Source organism: Haemaphysalis longicornis, unplaced genomic scaffold (assembly GCF_048455015.1).
Source record: "Haemaphysalis longicornis isolate Haplotype H1 unplaced genomic scaffold, Haemaphysalis longicornis Haplotype H1 scaffold_5, whole genome shotgun sequence".
Taxonomy (NCBI): domain Eukaryota; kingdom Metazoa; phylum Arthropoda; class Arachnida; order Ixodida; family Ixodidae; genus Haemaphysalis; species Haemaphysalis longicornis.
Genome location: NW_027526385.1, coordinates 150,857,407 through 150,879,633, shown reverse-complemented (window position 1 = coordinate 150,879,633; position 22,227 = coordinate 150,857,407). Strand labels below are relative to the sequence as shown.

Below are 22,227 nucleotides of genomic sequence, written 5' to 3'. Positions count from 1 at the left end.
CCTTTTTTGAACACTGAAAGGCTTTTTCCACCATTGACACGATGGAGTTGAAGGCTAATCTGTCACCCCGTAACCAGAACACAGCTTTCATCTGGAATTGAGCAGTTAGAGTCGCTGAAATTATTTGTTTTATTAGCGTACATACTTAGTAATGTTCCTGCAGGAACTTGAACACAGCAATATTTTCTGGCTCTCCAGGCTTCAATTAGGAATTTATTATTTAGACTGGCTGAAAGTAGCTATTTTGTTAGCATACAGAGTTAATACTGGTAGCTGTACACTTGAACAGAGCCTCGTTTTCTACTGTGCACTCACTAAGTATACAACAAACCAAACAATTAAAAAAGGCATGCATGTCGCAGCTACAGTGTGCCCAAGGTGCTCGCATATTTGGAGGCTACGGTGTAGGGTTGTTAAAAATTGTTCATGATTTCTGAATTATAATAAATGGCACCTCCTCGAGAGTGAAGCCGAGTAACTGCATCGATTAACTTAGAAGCAAACGTCGCCGGTCTGTTGCGCCGAATCGCTTGCTTGTATTGTTTTCTTCCTTTTTTGAATGAGGTAACTTGGTATAAGCATTTTCCAAATGAAAATCTGTCTGTCCCTCTCTGCGCGTGTGGTTTTACCCAGATGTGCATTGAGGCAATCCGGACACATAAGTTGTTGCATCGTATTAACCGCCTCCCTTCGCTGCGCAGTGGGTGTTTTTAGTGTGAAGGCGTGTAATGTTTGGAAAAAGTATTTATTTGCGGTGTGCGAACACTCGCTGCATGCGCTGGTGTGCTTGGCTCTTGCACAGCCTTCTCTGTCGTGACTGTCAGCGTATCCTTCTCTGTGGTTAAACAAATGCTGTGCAGGATGAACTTTCAGGTATAGTTAAGTGTTCCTACTCGTTTAAAGACCACCACATCCTGAATTTGCCGCTCGAGATTTTATCTTGGCGGTAGAGTTTGTGGTTTCCGAAACGAAGTATCGATTTCTGAGTTACAAAGTGGCACTTGAGCACGCACAATGTTGCCGCCAGGGATGTCGAGAAATGGCAGTGGTACTGCTTCCGGCTCAGGAAGGGTCTTAACTGTGGCGGGCTCAATCGTTGGCGTCGGTCAAGCTGAAAAAACGTGGGATCTAACGCCGTGTCCACCTAGTAGTTTAACATTGGCGTTTGAACTAGTAATTTGCGGCGAAGTAGGCAACGACTTAAGCCGAGCAATTTTTTTTATTGTGCCATTGGCGGTTCGGGGTTTCACGTTGCACTCGGTTGCCCTTCGACGCAATGGGCAGTATTCTGCACATTTTGGGAGATGCAATGCTTCTGTGATTAGGAATGTTTCTCTTAGTGGCCAAACGCTCACAATAATTAGTAACCTGTAAGCTCCAGACGTTTGAGTGTTGTAATATTAATATATATACAAAACATAAACAGAGGTAAAGAAGATTGTAAAGGTGCCTACTAACAGAAAATATGGCCATTTGGCAATTGATTTGAAAGTCTGGCTACCACCATCTGTAGCTGAAAAACTTTAACGAAAAAAAAACAAACTAAATCGGTGAAACGGAGTAACGCAATTGAAAACGCCTTCATAAGCCACCACCATCCCGTGAGAACAATAGGAAAAAAAATACAAATGCCACAATGGAAACGAAAAAACCCCATAACATTCGTTTATGTCGGACCCTCACGTGATTCGCTGCAGAGCAAAACAAGTTACATGGCGAAGGTTCAATATGTCTAATACAGAGACCTGACGCGGTGAACTCAAAAAACGCAATAGTGCTCTCTCGGGTGATCTGTCTGCAATGCCACCAAAGAAGCATAACGTAGGTAAAACCACAAAGCGGGTGATTAATGCTTACGCATTATTAGACAATTCTTAGTGATATCTACAGCTCTTGTAGCAGCATCACACAGAAAAATAGCATACCTGTCAGTGTGCCCCGCAGCCTGGGACAGGGTTCGTTAAACACGTTTCTTTTAGAATTCACGGAGTGAGGTTTGTTTGCACTGCTAAAACATTAGGAGAAAGTAATATTTTTCTTTTTACGGATAGGGGCCCCACCATTTTGTTCCACGGCTTCATGCGGCACGCTTAAGTAGGCTACAGTTGCTCCACCGAAAAACTACAACACTCTTAGAATTAAAGACTCTCATATCGAGCACATAGGCAGGTTGTGCCGCTCTAAACATTTGTGTAGTTTCCCTATTCCTTTATTCCGCAGTTCTACGTAGGTTAATCTAGCCGATGGATAAATGTGTACTGAAAGGAAATGGCGTTAACCTGAAAAATATGCACGTAGTACAGCACTTCGGTGTCACCGTAGACAGTAAGTTTAGAGGTCAACGTTTGTGTTTTCGTAAAGAGAAAAAACTAGGGATTAAAATTGAGAATTCAGTGCACCATGTGTGTACTGTTCAATGCAAGGTGTGTGACAGAGAAAGTTTTCTAATTTTTACCCTATGGAGGAAAACAGAGGACAGGATTTTGTTTCAAGGAATCCTGGTTGTGCAATATTTCTGTTCGCGTAACTCCTTCCCGAATAAACAAGAAGCGCTTATTCAGCTATTGTGGAGTACGTTTTCTTTGCTTTTGTTCGTTTTTTTCTGAGTTTCCACAAGAAAGTTATTGGAGAAAGCGTTTCTACGTAGTGCAATGTTGCGCGAATCTTTTGGTGCGTAAGAGGGAACGGTGTCTTAGCCAAGGTACGTATCTCTTTATTAGCTGCCCTCCGTTCTCATATTGCGACTGAGTCGCAAAATTTTTCTCGTTTCCATGACATCACGACCTGAAGATGAGTAATAAAAAGGCATTTTTCTTTGTTTGAAGGTATTCCCCTTATCTCATGCAACACCCAAAAGACCATGGCCTTGAGCTTGCTACCGACATCTTGAAGTATTTCTATGGTTGGTAGAGAGTGTAATCATACCTTAAATAATTATAGTAACTGTGTAAGATTTCAATAGAAAGGAATGGCGCTTTATAATTATGCATTAAATGTCTTTGTTCAATGACACCGTGTTTTGCTGCTGTCTTGTACTTTGCACTAGCATGTGGCAATCAGGTATTGGACGAAGACACAACACACAGTATAAACAGTGGTGTAAAGTAACAATTGCAACTGCTTTGACATTACTTACATCAGAAGCAATTGTGCAAACTTTATGTGGAACCGGAATATCCAGGTTTTGCAGCAATTTGACAACCAATGTCTGACAGTTGTTTTCCTTGGCGTGGTAAACTGAAGGGCTGCTTATGGGCAGGAAAGCCTTCTTGATATCAGGGATCCCAATTCTGTGACATCCTAGACATACCTGGAATGAAAGGAATTCTCAACGAATCTATAAAAAGTGTGCATGAGTTTTAAAAAGCGTCGGACTAGTATTCTAAACACGTTTACCTCCATTGTGGATGAATGAAAGCGCGTCAAAGCGATCTGAGGGGCTAGTTGGTGTGTTGGCATGATGTAATAAAAATGCGCAAGTAAGCACGGGACAAGCGAAGGAGGACAACACACAGCGCATACCAGCAAAAAGGGTTAAGTTCCGTCTTCTTATATACTCCATCCATTGGCACGTTGGAACAAATAGAAAAAGAAAAAGAAAGACAACAAAGTAGCTAAAACAGATAAAACGCATATTCGCTTTAAACGCAAGCAGCCACAGACCAGCCAATTGTTATCCAGAAATGCGATTTCGATATCGATGCAATGCTAATGCACTTGTTCGCGCACGTGCAATTTTCTTTGCCTCTAATATTTCCTGGGTGAGGAGGTTATGGCTGCTAGCAAGGTTTTCTGTTTTCTTTAAAAAAGGGAAACTTCCGCAATCACGGCAATGTACGGGATGCCTATAAGAATTAATGGCACTGTTCCTGTGCTCCCTAAGCCTATCGTAATACATGGGCTGGTGTGGCCGATGTACACTTTTTTGCTCTCTCCCGGGTGCACATCCTCGCCAGAGAAATGATCATAGAGGCAAGGGAAATTGGAGGTGCGGGTGACGAGTGCATTAGCATTGCATCAATATCTTTATCTTTTGAAGAAATCGCATTTCCGGATGACAATTGACCGGTCTGGGGCTGCTTGCGTGTAACGTGAATATGTGTTTTGTCTGTTTTAGCTACTTTGCTGTCTTTCTTTTTCTTTTTCTGTTTGTTCCCACGTGCCGATGGATGGAGTATATATGCGCGCGGAAATAAACCCAGTTTGTTAGTATGCGCTGTGTGTTGTCTTCCTTCGCTTGTCCCGTCCTCACTTGCTTGTTTTTCTTGCAGAATGATAGCTACTATGTCTGTTATGCCATACTGCAGGCTTGCTGTAATTAAATCACGTTGAGGGAAACCGGCGTTCAGACTTTGTAGCGAGTTGTTTCAGGTTTTCTCAACAGAAGTGGCATCATAAAAACAGGCTGGGAGTTTATGTAGCGTGTGGGTACAAGGCCATAAATAAAATTTTTTATACGGAGCGTTACAGTAAAACGAGTGTTATAGCCAAGCGTGGAGCATTAAAAGTATTTCAAATAGAGCTGCTCGACTACCTGTCGAGAGGACATCAATTTGACCCACATAGGAAAAAAATATGTTGGGCAAGAAAACTTGTGTATTTCACATGCAAACACGATAGAAAATAACAGCGGAATAAACGACGACGGACACAGAATAAAATTAATAAATTTTATTCTGTTTATTTTTATTATTTATTAATAAATAAAGAAAGTGGTGAAAAAATTTTCACCACTTTCTTTTCGACTAAAATAATTCTTCATCTCTTTCTTTGACCCACCACAACCTCCCCTTTGCTATCCGAGGTTTTCTTGACTGCCAACCCTTATTTTCTGTCTTATTTCAAGGAGCCCATCATTTCCAATTTTCTGATTTGCTACATGCTTAGCGAGGGCCTCTGTTCTGGCAGTTTTGGTGCCAAATTGAGCTTAAGAGGGTTCAACGCTGGTCGACCACTCTCGACATGTCGTAGACACTCGATTCACGGCCCGGGGGTTAAAAAGAAAGTCCCCTTCACCCCGAGTAGTCCGAGTGGCGCTGGCTACCACCCCCAAGTGCAGGAAACAAAAATACCTTAACATAAATATGTACCCGAGAAAGTGCTGGGGAAACAGCCCCGCCGGTAGCGTAGTGGTTATCGCACCAGCCCGGTATTCTGGAGGTCGTGGGTTCGGATCCCACCCGGCGGGCATTTTTTCACCAATTTCTTTTCGACTAAAAAAATTCTGCATCTCTTTCTTTGACCCACCACAACCTCCCCTTTGCTTTCCGAGGTTTTCTTGAGTGCCAACCCTTATTTTCTGTCTTATTTCACGGAGTCCCTCATTTCCAATTTTCTGTTTCGATGTATATATATATATATATATATATATATATATATATATATATATATATATATATATATATATATATATATATATATATATATATATATATATATATATATATATATATATATATATATATATATATATATACTTACACACACACATAGCAATATTGAGACTAAGTGAGAAAGTACAATCGTATTTATTTATTTATTTTGCGGGCTGAATAGTGGATTGTTTGCGTCACTGCATCACTACTTTACTATGCTAATATTTACTTACAATCCTCGTGCTCATGTTTTTCCGCAAAGCTCCGAAGAAATGTTTCCAGGTATACTCGGCCAACACTGAATAGCTGCTTCTGCAAATCTTCTGCCACGCGCGCGTAGCGACTCGTTACGTAGATTTTTTATCAAGCCTTCTAAATAAAATATATACAATCTGACTGATAGTGCTTGTGTGAGAACTTACCTGACAAACAACTGATCGACTTTAACATGTTTTGTCCCATTGTTTCGTCCTAAATGTCGCTCCTCAATCAAATTGCCAGAAGAAAGATTCCGCGTCACCTCAAGTTTTAGTCTTTCCATTACCCAGGTGGTTTCGCTATATAAGTGGTACTATTACTCCTTCATTATAAATCGTGGTCATATGCAAAAATTTGTGGTAGATGGCGATTTCAATTAGTTGCTTAAAGATATAAAATTTTTTTACGTGTTTTATTTTCGTCACCAGAGTGATCCTATTTTACAAATCTCCGGATGCTGACGCGCACACTGCACAGGATAGTTCAACCGAAATCTTACGAGAGACGAAAGCGTGAATGTTTTCCCGCAATGTGTGCGGCAGAATAAAATTATAGTTACGGTTAAAGATTGGAAAGAATTGAGCCCCACTTACCTCTCGATCAGGTGGATACCACTGCTTCAACGTCATTAAACGACCATAGATCATGTTTCCTTCCACTACAGCCTCACATTGGAGTGGTGGGCCTTGTGCAAACTTGAAGTACACGGACCAGCGCATTAGCATGCGGAGGACAGATTGCGGGCTGCACCTCCATGACACGCTAGTTGCAAACCGCACGCCGAGACGTTCAAAACCCAAAATGACATCGCACGCTGGACGATCTTCTTGGTTCATCACGCCGCTATTCAGTGAATCCATTTCTACAATGTTCTGAAAACGAGGAAATAAAGGAAGAACAAAAGACGACGAAGCTCAACCTTTCGCTTCTGCGCATGTACACTCGTGTGGAAGGGGGTAAACAAGAGCAACTAAGACGGTTTCTGTCTCAGTCTCTCTCTCTCTTTTTCTCTCTCTCTCTCTCTCTCTCTCTCTCTCTCTCTCTCTATATATATATATATATATATATATATATATATATATATATATATTGTTCTTATTACTGTTGTACTACCTACCGACTAAGTACTTTTGTATGTATATGAATACACCCTTGTATGCCCGCCGTCCTTGGTCTCAAGAAGAGACTGGCAGTATTTCAAATAAATAAATAAGGTTAGTAGAGACAGAGACACACGAGAAAGACATTGAAAATAAAAATAAAAGTTTACTGACGTTTCAGGGAGAGGACTCCCTGAAGAAAGGGAGTCCTCTCCCTGAAACGTCAGTAAACTTTTATTTTTTACTGACGTTTCAGGGAGAGGACTCCCTGAAGAAAGGGAGTCCTTTCCCTGAAACGTCAGTAAACTTTAATTTTTATTTTCAATGTCTTTCTCGTGTGTCTCTGTCTCTACTAACCTTATTATTTTTTTCGCGCTCTGGGTGAGTTTTTATTCCAGACTATATATATATATATATATATATATATATATAGTAAGGCAATGAGGGGCTAGTTGAGGCAAATTTTTCTGTCTTTCTGTCTATCTTTCTGTATATATATATATATATATATATATATATATATATATATATATATATATATATATATATACATATATATATATATATATATATATATATATATATATATATATATATATATATATATATATATATATATATATATATATATATATATATATATATATCAGAGTCTTTTCGGTGCATGACTTGTATTGGTCCTCGGGAAGTCGGTATGCTTTTAATATTACGCTGCCATGAACCAGAATAAAGTTTATGTTGGTTCATTCCACGCCAAACGTTCCAGGCAATGCGCTCGACCATCGCCGAATACACTAAATAATCACGGTTGATCGGTTCATTAAGCTATATATTTTTGTGAAGAATTTTCGCATGGACTGTTTTTCTCACCGCAAATTGATTATCGTTGGTGTGAGAAAACCCTAGGTTGCAAGAAAATTCAGAAATGATAGAGTACAGAGCAATGTAATAAAAATTCATTTGGTAGAAAAAAACGACGTTTTTGCTACAACACATTCACTGCTGGTGGGGTGTCCTAAATATGCTTGCGGGGAAGGAATGCTACGTTTGTTTGCATATGTATACATTTTTTACGGTTGTTACATCTTTGTCGGAGAAGATGCACCTGGATATTTGGTGTTTATTGTTTACGGCAAGTGCCGAAAAAAATATGGGAGTACGGAAGCGAGTTGTTTTAAAGCGCTTATCAAATTAACGTCGAAAAATTTGGAAAATTGCTCTCGTTCAGGCGCTGATCGCAATATCGGTGTTTTATGTAAAAATAGAGACTTGCTCTCGTTCAAAACAATGTACAAAAGGAAAATCTCTCTGTAATTTTATTCAGAGTAGCTTTTGTTTTAGGCGAGAAAAGATATTTTCTGAGCGGCACCCAAGTCATCAGACAGCGGCCAGTAAGTCCGCTTCACTGCGTCAACAGTGCCCCGTGGCAGGCCAGGGGTGCGCACCTACGCATTAAGAGAAACGACATGTTTCGCTTCGTTCAAGCAATGTTGTCTGCTTGGTAAAAGTAATCCTCCATTCATCTTGTGGCTTTCGCGGTGCCACACACGAAGTGAATCAGTAAAACCGGGAGCGAGAAAGACTGAAAGGCGATGCCACAGTGAGGATAAGGCATGGTGCATTGTGGCGGGGAGAGACAGGTTTAGCCGCTCGATCGCCGTTCTTGTCTGCAGACACAAAAAAGATAATTTTATGTTTTGCCGAGTTTTCGACAAAAGTTATCACACGCAATAAGAGCTCAAGCAGCACCACTTCAAAAGCAGACAGCAAGCAACGTACTTGAGAGCTGAAAAGTAGCTTGAATTTTGAGATCACTTTCTTTTGAAACTTCGCGAAGAATAATAGTTTTCTCGTCAAGATGCTCCTTCAATGTACCAGTGAATAACTACTCAACACAGAATACACCCCTTCATAGAATTGTGCAGAAGAAACCAGGCCCTGTGTTAAAATGGCATGCCGTGATTTCGAACTGTCTTGACTAGGCGACAGCAGTCATGGGCCCTTTTCGAGATGCGGCGTTAAAGATTCTAAAACGCGTATTTTATGCTGTCCGGAAAGTTTTTTATGTTTTCTGTCGGTGCAACACCACAGTAAAAAAATAGGAAAATGTATGTGAATATGTGTGGCCAAAAAAATGGCTTCAGGTTATTTTATTTCCCACTTCGAGTGGAAAGAGCTCTGGAGACGAAGTACACAGCGCAGCATCGGGACGAGAATGCCAGTCCGGGCTTGTCTTGACAGAGCTTAACAGGGATAGATACTTACATCAATCAGTTGTTTGCAATGGCAGAAAAGAACCTGAAAGGTGTATAGAACCCTGACAATCAGAATTTTTCAGCGGCAAAGCACAGAACTCGGCAACCATGGTGAAGACTGCACCCTCCTAAATTCACCAAAGCTCGCATGTCATTTGCCTGCATGAACGCGGCTTCGCAGAAGGTGTTTTAGAGATCCTACAACTGATTATGTGCCGATTACGCCTTCCCTAAATCCAGTACCATCCAGTCACATTTCTGTAAACAGTAGTCACGTTACAACCAAGGAAACGAAGAACCTCCGCATCTCTCACAGCTGTCGACGGACCCCTGGTGAAGTTAGGCGACATTAGGGCCCGCCGACTGAGGCCGTTGTAACCGCCCTATATAAAAAGTATTTTCTCGCCTAAAACAAACAGTACTAGGATAGAAGTTTCAGAAAAAAGTATCTTTGTACACCTTTTCATTTGATCCCAAATCTGTAATTTTACATTAAACGTCACACACTGTGTTAAGCGCCTGAACAAGAGCAATATTGCACATTTTCCAAAGCTGATGAGGTGTGTTTCTCGCTCAAAACTACTTGCTTTTCGACTCCCATATTTCTTTCCGCAGTTACCATCAACGGTATGAACCGACTATTCAGACGCTGCGCCCCGGAACACTCAGCTAACCCGCTCTTGTTCGTCATGCAGGTGTATGCTACGTTCGTCATCCACGTACTCTCCTCGACTTCACTAGATGCCGCGACTGACGAACCAGCCACCCGCGATCCTTTGTGGCTCGACACCAGTGCCTCCAACCCCAACATTCTGGCCTGTCAAGCGGCGCCCCCGCCCGAGAAAGTATGGATCCTGCAGACATCGGAAATCCTATCTTCATCGACATCAGCAGCAGAAATAAATCTGCAACATCCCGGCGCACCCCTCTGTGGGCTCCGTGGCTGCGCCACGGAACAGTCATCTAACCCGCTCTTGTTCGTCATGCAGGTATGCTACGTTCGTCATCCACGTACTCTCCTCGACTTCACTCGTTGCCGCGACTGACGGACCAGCCACTCGCGAGCCTTTGTGGCTCGACACCAGTGCGGGTACCATTACTCAATGCGCCTACAACCCCAACATTCTGGCCTGTCAAGCGGCGCCCCCGCCCGAAAATTATGGATCCTGCAGACATCGGAAATCCTATCTTCATCGACATCAGCAGCAGCAATATATCTGCAACATCCCGGTGCGCCACTCTTTAGGCGCGGTGGCTGCGCCACGGAACCGTCATCTAACCCGCTCTTGTTCGTCATGCAGGTGTATGCTACGTTCGGCATCCACGTACTCTCCTCGACTTCACTCGTTGCCGCGACTGACGGACCAGCCACCCGCGAGCCTTTGTGGCTCGACACCAGTGCGGGTACCATTACCCAATGCGCCTCCAACCCCAACATTCTGGCCTGTCAAGCGGCGCCCCCGCCCGAAAAAGTATGGATCCTGCAGACATCGGAAATCCTATCTTCATCGACATCAGCAGCAGCAATAAATCTGCAACATCCCGGTGCGCCGCTCCGTGGGCTCGGTGGCTGCGCCACGGAACCGTCATCTACCCCGCTCTTGTTCGTCATGCAGATGTATGCTACGTTCGTCATCCACGTACTCTCCTCGACTTCACTCGTTGCCGCGATTGACAGACCAGCCACCCGCGAGCCTTCGTGGCTCGACACCAGTGCGGGTACCATTACCCAATGCGCCTCCAACCCCAACATTCTGGCCTGTCAAGCGGCACCCCCGCCCGAGAAAGTATGGATCCTGCAGACATCGGAAATCCTATCTTCATCGACATCAGCAGCAGCAATAAATTTGCAACATCCCGGTGCGCCGCTCTTTGGGCGCGGTGGCTGCGCCACTGAACAGTCAGCTAACCCGCTCTTGTTTATAATGCAGGTGTAGGCTACTTTCGTCATCCACGTACTCTCCTCGGCTTCACTCGTTGCCGCGACTGACGGACCAGCAACCCGCGAGCCTTTGTGGCTCGACACCAGTGCGGGTACCATTACGCAATGCGCCTCCAACCCCAACATTCTTGCCTGTCAAGCGGCGCCCCCATCCGAGAAAGTATGGATCCTGCACACATCGGAAATCCCATCTTCATCGACATCAGCAGCAGCAATAAAGCGGCAACATTCCGGCGCGCCGCTCTGTGGGCTCGGTGGGTGCGCCAGGGAACAGTAAACTAACCCGCTCTTGTTCCTTATGCAGGTTAGTAGTCAAAGCTCTCTGTTTTCCAAAAAATCAAGCAATTACTGTCTGGTACAGCTGCCGAGCCCAGAGTGTTGCGTATGCATGTCCTTCGAATGCATTGATGTCATACATTGTTTATTGCTATTACTGTCTGGGGACATTAAATGGAATCCAGGGCCTCTTGATGATGTAGCCGTTATTCTCGATGAGCTAAAAAAGTATCTGCTGGGCAGGCTACGGTACTCTCCGAGGTGCAATACCTAAAAACGCAACTGCATACTACAGAAAAAACTATCAGTGACCTAAGTAATAGAATAACGCAGTTGGAAAAACACTACCAAACCCTTTCAACCGTTGAAGCACAAATAATGGCGTTAGAAACCGGTGCAGGCGCCACAGCTCGTCACATTCAATCCCTGGAGGCCCGGTTTGACGATGTGGAAAACCGCTCGCGACGGAACAACCTAATATTCTATGGTCTTCCAGATACTAACCCATCTGAAACTTTCTCTGAGTCCGAAGAACTAATTATGAGCGTTTGCAGCGAACACTTAAACGGTATAATTGACCCAAAAAAAGTTGAAAGGACACATCGGCTCGGCCGTCACAAGCCTGGCCATAACCGCCCGGTCGTTGTAGAATTTACATCCTTTAAAACTAAAGAAACGATCCTTTCTAACAGCAAGAAACTGAAAGGCACAACTTACGCAATAGGGCAGGATTTCTCTCGCTACGTCCAAAATTCACGGAAACAACTTATTGCCTTGGCAATACTCGGTGACAACTTAAGAACGGCACTGGAAGTTGCCGCTGTGCCTTATCACCGTAGCCGGATGTTTTTCCGCGCGCCGCAAGTAGGGCGTTACTGGGAATATTTTGAACATGGCGTGAGCCGTTCGCGTGATTTTGTGGACTTAAAATGCTTATAAATGACTCCAGTGACGACAAACAAACTGAGTGATTCAAGGTAGACGATATCACGCATTCATAGCAAACCCCTTTCAAAACACGCGCGCACTGACGTCATGGGTCCGGCGCTTTGGCGGACTGATACACCACATGAGGTGGTGCCGTTCTTGAGTTGTAACCGAGTATAGAAGCAAATCCACCGCTTTTTCATGCCCTTACAAAACGTTGTTCCTTGGCTCACAGCGGTACGTCTTCGATGAAATGTCACAAACCGTCAAAGAAATCGCGTAGCAATCCAAAAAGCACCGCCAACAGTTACACCGCCGATTCAATCGATTACGTCCAAATATTTGCACTTCCGTAATATACACTAACGCCCACAGTTTTCTAAGCGCGAGAAATTATCTAATCTTGCTTTGTCATCGGACAGCAATATACTCGTCCTAACTGAAACGTGGCTGAAACGTGGACAATGAAACGTGAAACGTGGATCATGAAATACTGGCTTATCTCCCGAATTTTGACGTTTTTCGGAACGACCGCAAAGGGGCTCGAGGGGAGGTGTTTAAATCGCCACCAACAAGTCACTATTGTGCTGAGTTGTTGATATTACGTCTGACAGAAATATTATGGCTTCGTATTCGTTCTACGCCACTAACTCTGCTGCTTGGAGTGTGCTATCGGCCCCCACAAAGCAGCCCAGACTTTCCAGAGAAACTTAACAACATATTGAATTACCTCAATGTTAAACAACCCAACGCGCATGCCCTGGTTTTTGGCGATTTTAACTATCCCGATATTGACTGGAATGACCAAGTCGCTTTGGCAGGGACCATTACTGAAACGAAAGAATTCATAAATATTTGCTTGAACTTCAATCTCACTCAGCTGGTATCGGAGCCAACCCGCGTTACAAAAAACTCAGTTAACATACCAGACTTGATACTAACAATGCCCCCTGAAAGTTTATCTTCACTTACATACGTTCGTGAAATCAGCGATCACAAGGTCACACACTCAGTCTTAAATTTCGACCACTTGTCCTGCAAGCCTCATCCTAAAACTATCAGTCGGTACGACAAAGGAAACTACGAGGCAATAAATAACGAACTTCTAAACTTTTTTCCGGACTTCGAAGCAGGCTTTTGGAACAGATCAGTAGAGGACAATTCGACGATTTTCAAAAACAAAATAGGTGAATTGGCATGAAAGTACATACCGAAAACCACATTTCGCGCATCTTGTCAGAAACCATGGTTCCCAAAAACCCTGAAAAAACTAGATAATAAGAAGAAACGATTATTTCGGTCTGCACGATAAAACCTATAGCTCACAATTGGGATAAATCCTACGTGGCCGAAAAAGCATATTTGCTCGCCATACGCAGCACGAAACACTCGTTTTTTTACAGACTTGCCCAAGATTCTAACCAATAACCCCAGAAAATTTTGGAAAATCATTAACCCGCAGTAATCCCGCACTGTTACATTGAAAAATGAAGCTGGCGATGATATGGGTACTGCTGACAGCGCTGAACTCTTCAATGCTGCCTTTTCATTTGTTTTTACCAACGAAACCCATGTACCGTTTCCTGTGTTACCGAACTGTATTCTGTGTTTTATGTCGCCTATCACATTTATTCCATCGGGTGTATTGTCTGTTATCGAAAAATTGAAACTGTCTTCTTTAGCAGGTGTGGACGAAATAATAACCTAAAAATTCTTAAAAACACGAAATGTATTTCTTCAGTGATTTTGTCATTGTTATTTCACAGTCACTTCGCACAGGCCACTTACCAGACGACTGAAAGGTGGGGAAGGTTACTCCGGTCTTCAAATCAAGTAACAAAGACAGCCCCCTAAATTATCGCCCAATCTCTCTTACAAGCGTACCCTGTAAAATCATGGGACTCCCACATCATTAACTTTCTTGACGAAAATAACTTTTTCCATTCTGCCCAGCAAGAGTTCCGTAAGGGTTACTCTTGCGAAACCCAATTAGCCTTTTTTGTCCAGGATCTGCACACAAGTCTCGATACTAACCTGCCGACTGACGTAGCATTTCTGGATTTCTCGAAAGCATTCGACAAGGTACCTCATAAGCGACTGCTAATAAAACTTAGTTGTTTAAATATACATCCTGATATTTTAACTTAGATTGAGAAATTTCTAACTAACCGCTCCCAGTTTGTTTCACTCGATGAAGTGCCCTCTAACCCCCTTCCAGTAACATCAAGTGTCTCACAAGGCTCCGTTCTCGGTCCCCTTCTCATCGTAGTTTACATTAATGACCTAGCTTCACATGTCTCCTCCAGTATCCGTTTGTTTGCTGACGACTGTGTAATCTATTGCTCAATCACTAACCCGAGAGACCAAACCGCTATTCAAGATGGCCTTAACCATGTGCAGGAATGGTGTGACACCTGGCTTAGGAAACCTAACCCCAACAAATGTAAAACAGTCTCTTTCCACCGCCGTCGCAACCCCTCTTTCTTCCTTTACGCAATCGCTAACGTCGCCCTCGAACACGTGCAATCATATAAGTATTTCAGTGTCACCCTATGCAATGATCTTAACTGGCATCTGCATGTTACCAACGTTATATCATCTGCAAACAAATCCTTAGGTTTTCTGAAACGTCACCTTCGGCACGCCCCCCAGAATGTCAAGCTACAGGCCTACAAATCCCTTATCCGCTCTAAATTGGAATACGCGTCTTCAATGTGGAACCCACACCGAGCATATCTCATCGCCTCACTTGAGGCAGTTCAAAACCGTGCTACTAGGTTCATTCATTGTTCATATTCCTATAATATTAGTGTGTCATCCCTCAAAAAAGAATCTGCTCCTTTAAACCTTGACGTCCGCTGTCGCATTTCCAGCCTCTGCCTGTTTCAGGAAATTTTCCATAGCCCATTCCGTCATCCCTACATTATTCCACCAGCCCGCATATCTCACCGCACTAGTCATCCACTTCAAGTTGCCCGTCCACGTATTAGAATGACCACTTTTTCTATGTCCTTTTCTTACGGACTGCAAATGTCTGGAATGACCTTCCCCACGACGTCGTTGCCATTTCCTGTCCATCAACATTTTTCGACCAACTGTCTGTACATCTTTCGCAATGAAAACCCGTGTCAATAAAAAAAACTATTTGTTAACCCACCCCTTATGTAATACCCCCTCGGGGGTCTTTAAGGAAATAAAGTGAAGTGAAGTGAAATATTGGCTCTGAAAGTGTTGTAACAGCTGCGATAATGCCTAAATATGGCCCAGAAAGGTCGCATTGATTCCCCGCAAAGCACGTTGTGAGATAAACTAGCAGCGGTGAATGCGTGGTATGAAGGAGCCGCGGTTCTTTTTGTACCTACTGAAATTTTTACCGCGCTTCGGATATTTACTTTTGGCGTTTTTTTTACAACCTACGTTTCGGTCACAAGCTCAAAATTAAAATTGCTGTGTGAGGGAGAAGTTATTTGCCGAAAAATTGGCTACGGAAACAAATAGCGTAGTGAAGGGGTCGTACATGATTTTCATTGTGCAGTCGGGGATGGTCGACCCCATGGTCTATGACGTTTGGCATGGAAGGATTATTTTGTAATTTACAAATGTCATTAAGGCAACATATTATATTCTGCCATTTTTTTTCTTCATTGATGACAAGAATATCCTTTACTGTGGAGTACCATTTCTTAAATCTAGCCTATGCACTGTTTTGTTGAAAATTCAGTGTCGCTAACGCGGTCAATTCACCTTCGTAATCAACATGCACAAGAAAACGGGCTAGGCTTATGGGTGTGCAATTATTAAGCTCTTTGAAACGGCTTTTGGGACTGCATTGCGAATTACTGCGTACATGAAAATCCATGAACAAAGAGGTAACCACTTTATTATTTATTGATCAAGACTCCCGCTGCCCCTAAAAAGTTGCGCGAATTGTATACTACCAGGAAACCTAACTTCATGCGCAACGGAAAAGGTTTATTGGTTGTTGATTATAACATGCCAGTATTACTCAGGGTGTAATACGCATTCATTAGAACGATGATCGTTTCGAGGGGCTGAGTCGCCATTTCGGAGTGTGGTAGTGCCTTTTTGTTTATAACTTCTTCCAACTTACGGTACAGACTCTTGTGAAAATACCTGATAGTTTTTGTTGTACTCTTAGATCTTTCACGAAAATGGTATAAGTTTACTTGGTGGGGCCGGGTTATATTTAATTTCCGCGTATTGTAAATACGCCGTGTGAAACAAAATTCTCTTTTACATACGTTCCATGCAGATTGAATATTTCACTGACCACTTTTTCGTGATTACTTTTTGGGTATCAAGTAAACGATTGTCCTTTAATATGCACAGATTGTAGTACAGAAGGTCCACTGTTTAGCTTGTTCTGTTTGCCCCTCGCGCTTTGTATCATGAAGTTATTGGACGCAGACATCATGATAACAGTAAGCTCATTATGGCCTATAAGCTGCTGATGGAACCTGCCGGCTTTTTATATAGGCTGCGCAGCAACCGTTAAAACAACATAACTGACTCTTTTTCAGGATTAGCGGCCTATTCATATTGGTTACTGCCAGCCTGACGTATTCATAGCATACGACTAGTGTATTTATAATTTGCTAGAAATTGCAGCCTGTGAATAAAAACAAGGCGCCCTTAGATTGACGCCTGAACAAAGGACGAGATTACTGTGGTAGTTAAAATTCCACATAACTTTTCTAGCAAGCACATGTACAGATGTATTTCTATGGTCTCCAACTTTCCTGCTATATTGCTCGAAGTGCATTTGAGAAATAAATCTCAAGTAAGAAGTATAAACCAATTTACCTGCAAAAGGGACCAACGTAAGGGGTGGCAATGGACGACTCAGCTGAACATATCAAGAGCCTTTTGAAACCACGCATGAACGCCGGCCATGACCGTCACTGCGGACTGTGTGTTCTGTTCGGCGAACAGAAGATATGGCCGTGAGTGTGAGTGGCGTATCTCGTATCACCGTCTTCTGGGTTATCATCGTCTTCAAGAACTCCAAAGCAGATAAAAACAATCCCTAAAACCCCGCTGTTACGTCCCTCCAAGACGGCTTTTCTAAAGTAGCGCCATTGTTTGAAGGGTGTGCGTCCAAAGATTTACTTTCTTACAACCTGTGATGTATTTTGTTTGGCGTTTTTTGCAATTTAAATTAACAGAAGAAACTATCTGCTGTGTTTCGGGCACAAGTGTTTTTTGTATACCACTTTTAAATTTTCTGCGTCTTGTCACGCTTAAAATTTTGCAACGTAATAAAACACCACTTTCAGCTGTTTGTGCACAGTCAAAAGCCCATCTAACAACCTCACTGGAAACCGTGAAATATTTGTTAAATCGAGAACGTTTTAAAAATCAAGACTGCCATTTTACAAGGAATGGATTGCTTAGATTATATGTTTAAAGGAAGGTGCATCCCAGCAGCTGCCATGCTATTGTAATTTCAGTGGTCGCAACGCGCGTCTACCGATAATTTAGGAATGCCCTAAAATCCGGGATGAAAGGAATAACTATAAAACGCTAGAGGCTCAGGGGAGCAACTTTATTTTCCTTCCAAAAAGCTTGTCTGCGTGTCCTTCGTTAGCTTTGAGCAGACAAACTTTTCGAAGAACGCAGGCGCGTTTACACGTCAATTTATTCGTGGGCCCCAGAAAATGACCTGAAAAAGTCAATAGCGCCCATAAGCTGCCGTGGAGCGGGCACAGACGCGTCAGCAGTTTCTGGGTCATCAGCAGCGTCTTATAGTACTTGTGTGCCGGAAACTGATTGTAGGATTTCGTCATCGTTCACAACCTCTGTCGTGTAAACTTTTGCGTTTGCGCCGGCGCTCAGGCAGTCCTGGAAGATCAGACCTTGGCGTTCTGAGGAAACATGTTTGAAATTGCCTTTTTTAAAATGCGTCTGTTTCTCGAAAGACTTCTTTAAATGGGAATGGCACCGAACCTATTTCATTATTTCGAGTACATAATATCACTGAGCCGTATAGACACCTGCAGGACAATCGGAATTTTTTTCGTTAGATCGAGAAATTCGTCGTAAGACCGGGTTTCCTTAAATCGAGTTTTGACTTGTGAGGAAGTAGCGGTAACATTGCGTTTATGAAGACAAATTCGTCAGAGAAGAAGAAGAAAAAAGAACGGAAAGGCCGGGAGGTCAACCAGGTGTAGAGCCCGGTTTGCTACCCTGCACTGGGGGAATGGGGTTCAGGGAATAAAAAGGGGGGGAGAAGAGGAAGATATAGGAGTGGGAAAGCGCGCACTCTAGTCCCGTTTCGGGCACTATAGTCTTTCAAGCAAGTTCGTTTCACTCAGGAAACGTAAAAGGGCTTTCGTCGCCTTCTGCGAGGTCGATGGTGAAGACCGATGACTTAAAATAGTTTCCACCGTAAATGGTCGATTGTCCAATCGGCTCAGCGCGGTGGCAAGCACGCTCCTCTCCGACGAGTATTAGGGGCAGCGACACAGCACATGTTCTATAGTCTCTTCCGCCCCGCAGGCGTCACAGTGTGCGCTGCTGGCCATCCCGATGAGGAAGGAGTAGGCTTTCCTGAAGGTCACTCCCAACCACAGTCTACAAAGTAAAGTTGACTGGGGTCGAGACAGCCCATACGGAATACGGCGCCGAAGAAGGGGATCCTGAATATACAGTCGGGGATTCGAAAAGTCCGGTGTATTCCATTGCTGCATGGTAATCTTGCGTGCAAGGGAGCGAAGCGTCCTGGCGGCATCGGTTCTTGAAAGCGGAAGTAGAATGGTGCGGTCGCTCTCATGGCCTGTACGGGCAGCTTCATCCGCCAGCACGTTACCGATGACTCCGCAGTGACCTGGAAGCCACTGGAAAATTACGTCATGGCCGGCTGTGATGGCTTGATGGAATTTTTCTCTTATCTCTGTCACCAGTTGGTGTAGGGGGCCGTAGCGCAGGGCTGCGCGTAAGCTCTGTAAGGCAGCCTTGGAATCTGAAAAGATCGCCCAATTTTGAGGAGTAGCTCCGATGATATGGTCAAGAGCCTCACGAATGGCTGCAAGTTCTGTAGCTGTCGAGCTCGTGGTATGGCCAATACGGAATCGAATTGTTGCAAAATCTGCTGGCACAAACACTGCACCTGCCCAACTGGATGACGTTACAGAGCCATCTGTGTACACATGTTTCCGGTCGTTGTACCGTTCATGCAGTAACAGCAGCGTAAGCTATTTGAAGGGCCAATGATGACAAGTGGGCTTTTTTTCGAATTCCCGGAAAACTGAGACGAATCTCAGGTTGTGCCAGGCACGACAACGGGGAGGTCGGTGTTGCCGCAGGGGCGTACCTTGAAGGGATTTCAGCCCTGTGCGCTGTGATAATGGCTGAAAAAGTAGATCGTGGTCTACTTTGAGGAAGCTGCGCCAGATGGTGAGAAGGCAGCCTCGTGAGGAGCCTGATGTACAGGCGTAGTGTTTCAGTAGCCACGTACGTTGCTATTGGGTGTTCCTGTGCGATGCAAATGGTGCCCACTGTTGATGCACAACGCGGCAAACCAAGACACGTGCGCAGAGCCTGCGCTTGGACGCTCTGAAATTCGTCAGAGAAGACATCCAATCTCTATGGTGCGGCTATGTGCCACGAGGAAGATGAAGAAGAGGGGCTAGTCGATCCCGGCGAAGGGGACGGTGTGTTCCGGATTGCTCGGCGGTGATCGTGAGCAAGAGGGCAGCTTTCGGACCGGACGCCGCTGTTCCAGTACCGGGTTCGCGACCGTGGTTCCCCTGCGATAGCCTAGAAGGCGACGGCCAGGGAACGACAGCACGGACTAGCGCCCCACGACCTGCCCACGTTCGAGGAAGTTCCGCCGGCGCGCCGAAGACGCTCCAGCCAATCTGCACACTCCCGAACAGCTCATCCAACACGTGAGGCTGTTCCAGTTGGCCAACTTGACTTCCGTTCAAACAGACTCGTGTTTTTTTTTCAGCAGCCCTGTTTAGTTTTTTTCCCGTCGCTTCTTACTCCGCGTGTTTCTGCTACTACCCAACCCCATAAAGCGTGCCATCTTCAGTTCTTCTCCATGTTCCGGTGCCCTGTCTCGTTATTCTCCCGTCCGTAACGCTGGGGATCGTTAGAAGAGCCTGTATTCCATCACAGACTGTATTGTGTTTTCTGCATTAATGCGCTTTTAAAATTAGTACATTTTTGTATTTGTAGTAAAAAGCATGCACTTGCTAAGCATGACAAAATGGTTTTATGACGCATTCTGGCTTAATGTCGCCTGCACTACTCATTTCCCCTTCAGACGTCTACAGACTACTTTCCAACTCAGCGCACTTTTTAAAGCGTGTGAGGACGAAACAACCTTATTTGTGGTTTTGCGCGGTTTTCAGCACGCAGATTTCCTCTTCTGTCCTTGGGAATGCGACTCTGTAAAATTTTAACTCAGCAACGCGGTATACGGCTCCTCGTCGTGCACTAGACGGCCTTGAGAGCCCTGCTGACTTTGTTCGGAAATACAGGGAAACAAATAGTGCCTCAGCAAAGATGTATAATAGCATGCGTATCTTTATCATCATATTTGTCATGTTATCTTTAATTGTGATCGCATTTTTAAGAATCATCTTGCATTTAATTAAAGGCCGCCTGCTTCCTCTCTCTATGCATACAAGTTCAACAACGTTGTATTCACACTTTTACTTCTAGACATGCGCAATTTTCTGAATCATTCCACTCGTGTATTGGTGCGTCTTTTTCCGGGTGCCAGCATAGTCCTAGCTACCCATTAGTGTCACTAGATAAGATACAGAGCACCGTCACTGAGGCACACAAGGGAGCTACGGTGGCCATTTTGGTGTTTATCAGTGTTGGTAGATTGCCGCTTCTACGGCCTCACTGGTAACTTTGACGGGGTCATTTGTAAACAACACTTCCGAAGAGGCAGCTATACGTCGTCTTCGGACACACTTCTGCAGTTGAAATGCGCCGAAGCGCGTTTTCTTTGATTCGTATTTCGAACGACGTCAGTCCCGCGCAGCCGCGGAGCAGGCAGGATAAGCTGAGACTACCACAGTTGACCGACAGAAAATGCATAAACAACAAATAGGCGGCGCCCATGTGCCGTCGCAGTGTAAACAAATGTTGCGTGACGAGAACTGGCCAGTTATAACGGGGGTGGCATGGAACAATAGGAGAAAAGAGTGCCGATGCTTTGTAACCTTAACTAGTCACACTAGTACCCATAACTAAGGAAGCCTCCCACCTGGAGAGTGCCCTAATATCAGGATTACAACTCGGGCAAATAAGGTACACTCATGATTCTAATCTCTCACGCCACCGTATCCGGTGTTACACAACGTGTGAACTAGGCTGAGGACTGTTTAGTGCTGTCTAAGGTCGATACGTGCTGCTTGGATGTTCTTAAGCGCGTCCGTTGCTTGAATCGTTGGAATGTTTTTTTTTATAAAGCAAGTCTGTGCCCTGCACTCACTGAAGCCACTTCAAAATGTAAAACTCCTACTTCAACTCCTACAAAGGGGCGTCTACGGTATTTTAAATAATCATAATAATGAAAAGGTATGAAGTTATTTCGCACACTTTCCTGTTCTCGGCAGTGATCCCGACGTGTAGAATTTACCGCAGAACCCCACATGCGCTGCTGACTATGAACTTATTGCTACGTTCACCCACACATAGTGCCCAGCGCTACCTAGATGCTTCTAGTCGGCGTCTTTTGAATAATATCCGCCGAACGTACCATTTAACATGCGAAATCCTGTTACGAAGAACGATCAACCAAAGATACTGCATAGCGATTACAGTTCCGAGGCGACGCAGGAGGCACGCCAAGCAAGATAAGTGTAGCACGCACCTATTCGTTCACACTCGGCGTCATTAGCATTTCGAAAACGTCACATGACTTTGGAGCATTACAGACAAAACGCGTAATGAAATCGCTATATTAAAATTCAGAACTCACCCGAAGGCTGCAATGCCGATGCGCGTGTTTTTAGAGCCGTTCGTTCCTCTCGCAAGTTACTGCGCTTGCACAACGCAACATCTTTTCGCTGCACCAGGACGCGAGATAGACTGCCACGCGAATAAACAAC

The 22,227-nt window shown here is 44.2% G+C and overlaps 1 long non-coding RNA gene across 1 annotated transcript; it reads right to left on the bottom strand.

Moving 5' to 3' along the window:
• On the bottom strand, positions 1–22,227 carry LOC144139450 (uncharacterized). The gene is made up of 4 exons (XR_013316212.1): positions 22,098–22,227; positions 6,227–6,505; positions 3,137–3,310; positions 1–91 (listed from the first exon to the last, which is right to left on the bottom strand). It is a non-coding gene; the product is annotated as an uncharacterized LOC144139450 (long non-coding RNA).